Source organism: Arachis ipaensis, chromosome B05 (genome assembly GCF_000816755.2).
Source record: "Arachis ipaensis cultivar K30076 chromosome B05, Araip1.1, whole genome shotgun sequence".
NCBI classification, from domain to species: Eukaryota; Viridiplantae; Streptophyta; class Magnoliopsida; order Fabales; family Fabaceae; genus Arachis; species Arachis ipaensis.
The window spans coordinates 3,993,399-3,997,631 of record NC_029789.2 but is presented as its reverse complement, the minus strand read 5'-3'; the positions used below and the strand labels follow the sequence as shown (position 1 = coordinate 3,997,631).

General features: G+C 26.2%; 1 protein-coding gene across 1 annotated transcript in view; it reads right to left on the bottom strand.

The window, feature by feature from the left end:
- LOC107642543 overlaps nt 1,834-4,233 on the bottom strand; it is a 30,084-nt gene continuing 27,684 nt past the window's right edge. The window contains exon 2 of the mRNA XM_016345937.2: nt 1,834-1,893. The gene's annotated coding sequence lies outside the window, so the exon portion shown is untranslated. The remainder of the gene's footprint in view (nt 1,894-4,233) is intronic.

Below are 4,233 nucleotides of genomic sequence, written 5' to 3'. Positions count from 1 at the left end.
GTCAAATTTTTTATATTTTTTTTGTTTGATAAATAATTTGATTGTAAAAAATTATTCTTTAATTTTGATATTTATTTATTTTTAATTTATTCTACTATTCTTTTTTTTATTGAGTTCTGTCAAATTTGACATCACGCTGCTCTCAGTTTGGGATCATACTACCATTTTTCATCTTCAAAATCTCAGTTTATTCTTCAGTTTTAAAATCTCATCTTATTCTTTGTTGAAAATTTTTGTTGATAATTTTTTATGGTCAATAAGTGTCAAAATAAATAGTATTTTTGACGGTTAATAAATATCATAAAAAATATATTCTCAAATTTTTCTAACAAATTATTTTTGACGGCCAATATTTATCAAAATAAGATTTAAACTTTTTTTACAATTACTTATATGTTAAAAATACTATTTTTGACAAAATTTTTATTAACATATTTCCATAATTAAAATAGTGTCAAAATTTATTTTTTGACGAATTTTAATTTTTTTTGACACATATAATCCCAAAAAATAATTTATATTGTTGTAGTGAATGGATCTGAAATATCAGTGTTTTAGTAATATTAATCGTTATTTTTAATTGATATATATTATATATTTTTTATAATTGAGATTAGCAATTAAAATTATTAAAACACTAGTATTCTTGGTATACTTAAAATTCTTTCAATAATATATATCGATTATATGATATTAATATATTGATAAGAAAAATGTTATTTATATATTAAAATTGTGTATAAATTTTTAGATGCTTAATTTGAAATCATTAATTAAGTTATACTTTTAACATATTTATATTTCTTAGCTCCATCTTCTTCAACTTCAAAGTTCACTTGATCTCTCAAATAGATATAAAAACAAAATTATATAAATAAATAAATAATACGTACAATAATACTATAGTATGTACTATGTAGCACTGAACCCAATCCATGTTGCTACATCAATGCTACTATGCTGGTAAGTGAGGTCCATGCATTATTATTCATCATCTCCCTCCTCAACGCCTTTATTTAATTCATGAACTTTAATTATAAAATGCCTCAAGATTCATTCAACTATTAAAGTGAGGCAAAAAAATAATAGAAAGAAGAGTAGTGATGAAGGTGGAGAAAAATTTATTCTGACGGATAAACAGTTGACTACTTTTTATGTTTGCATAATGAGTATAGTAGCTAGGTAATGGACAATGTGCCTTTTTTAGGTCATGTTATCTTTTGCAAAACTAATTAAAACAATGAGAAACAAAATAAATGTTTCTTCAATTTGATGACTAGCTAGATCTAGATTTGATTGATACAAAAACAAACCACATGCAACATGATAAATGCGTTATGGGGTTTTACACGATTATTAACTGATAGTGAAATGCATATTGCTAGCTGTATTTAAATGGTGCTAGCTATAAACGTTATAGTATAAGAAAATGTTCAAGTGTACGGTATATCAGTGTTTCAGTCATTTTTAATTGTTGATTTTAATTATAAAAAATAAAATAAATTATCATTTGTAAAAGATACAAACGCGGACAAATATATCCATATAAGAATAAAACGACAATTATACCCAAGAATACCCTAACGGACTAATTGTGTAACCAACGTCCGGGTAATCTTGGCACACGGAAGGTTATAATTGTCGTTTTATTCTTATATGGGTATATTTGTCGGCATCTATATCTTTTATGGTACAAATCGTAATTTATTTATAAAAAATATATATAATTAAGATTAACGATTTAAAATTAGTAAAAACTTAGGTGAAGTCGACTTCACCTGAAGTTGATACTTGAGAGCCGTTAGATGGAAATTTAGTCAAATCAGTCAAATCATTTAACGGTTCTCAAATATCAACTTCACGTGAAGTCTACTGCACCTGAGTTTCCACCTTTAAAATTACTGAAATACCAGTGTACCGGTATACGTAAAAACTTTCCGTAGTACTTTATTTCTAACGTCCATCGTGAATTGCAAGACATGCAACGTGATGAGCTTGGTCTATTATTGGTTAATATTTGAGAAATACTTCTAAACTTCACCATAAATATATTAAAACCATGTACTGCAACTAGGTGCTCGCAAGCCAAAAATATTAATTAATTAAAGTCGTAATTATTAGATATAGTAAAGCTAATTATGTACTTCTACCTAGCTAAAATTTATCTAAGCATTAAAATAAATATTTTATTTTTATAGAACTCTATGACTAACAAATAATTAAAGTTTATGTTTAGCTTGTCGTTCTATTTTTCTAAATAAATATAATTTTACCTGAAAATATAAATAGTTAAATACTTTGAATGTTCATTACTAAACGTGAGGATTATATATATATATGACTAAGGATGTATCAACCAAAAGCGATATAATATTGCACTCCCGTTCTATGCATAAAAGATAAGATCTCGTCTAACCAGCCCGATGGACCTAATTAATTTAATTATTATATGAATCAAATTTTCAAGAAATGGCTTACGTAAGATGAAACTCAACTCATGTACATACGTTTTTACGAGACAAACAATTGGTTTAAATAAATTATATAGAATTGATTATTTATGTGAACATATATATATATATATACACACAGTGTTTGCTACTTGATGTATGTCACTATTATTATTGTCGAATAATGAGTTTCATTTTTGTACATCTTTTCCAGACAATAGATTCTTTAATTTAATTTGTTGACAGTAGTAAACAAATTAAATATTTTATATTAATAATGAGAGAATATCCTTAATAATAGTTTTGTAGGTGTATATATATACTTGAATATTCGTTGAGAGATTCAGGTGAATTTAAATAGGCCTACTTCTGCCGTGGTATATGCTTGTTGGTGGTTGCATTGTGTAAGGCATTAAAGTCCAAAACAACTACACCTAATGGAAAGATATATATGAAAAGTTTTTCCAAGCATATAATAAAGGTGGAAATTCAGGTGCAGTCGACTTTCACGTGAAGTTGATAATTAAGAGCCTTTAGATTATTTTACTGATTTGACTAAATTTTTATTTAACAACTCTCAACTATCAATTTTATATAAAGTCGACTGCACCTGAAGTTTCACCGTATAATAATCTTCCTGTCTAAAGGAATAAAAACATGATTAGACATTTAGAATAATCCAAACTTGTATAATGTCAATGTCTGTGTCTGTGGATTTTCACTTCCCCTAAACTTAGGTGTTATTCTCTGCATTGGTCAATCTCAATTTGGCCATATCTTAAAGTTTTTGCGGATAAGATTGAATATATACCACCATATACTAATAATATAGCAAAAAAATATCGTTAATTAATAAATAAATCTTCAGTGCTTGGCTGCTTGCAGAAGAACAAATTAAATGATACTAATTTTCTTCTTCCCTGGATAATATAATATATATTGTCATTTAAGTCCATGATGTGAATTTAATTTTGTTCCCTGGAGAATATAATATTGTCATTTCAATCTATATCATGGCCTGCTACTTGAAATTTTCGTTATATTTAAACATAATTCCATGTATTTTAATACAAGCAATAAGTCTACAATCAAGCTAATTCTATGCATTTTAAAGCAACTAACGGATGTAAATATCATGAAATATTATATGAGAAAGTCTAAGAGGCTAGCACTTTTGTTAAAATTTGGTCAGTATTTAATATCAAAAAAAAAAAATAATTAATCATATATCATTAAATGTCATTTTATACCATTAAAATATTAATGATAGCTAATTAATAACTAAACATCACGCTGAATCCTTAACACTCCTCGTATTATATTGCAAGCTTGCATCTATGGCCGCCGGTGCCATCAAAGCTATTGCTTCCCTACTTAATAATGGGAATTAGCTGCCACTTGTTAAAGAAACAAGAATAATGATAAAAAAATTTATATATTTAATAAAAAATAACAAAAAATATTATTTTTTAATATTTTTTTTATATTATGTTCATATTATTTAAGTTATCTTATGAGTTTGAGCCACTTCGTGAATTTTTTGTGAGTCGAGCTTGAATTTAAGAAATAAACTCCTTAACAAATGAATTGAATAGTGAACCATACTCAATTTTTGTGACCTCGACTTCCAGCCCTAATTACTACCTATTATTGGATCATGAGTAGTTAGTATACAGAGTAGTTGTAGTTTGATTTTGAAACAGAAGATAATAAAAGGATAGAAAAAATGATTAGGAGTCATAGTTCATTCCTTTTATCTATTTAATTTTTAAATAAAAAAGTT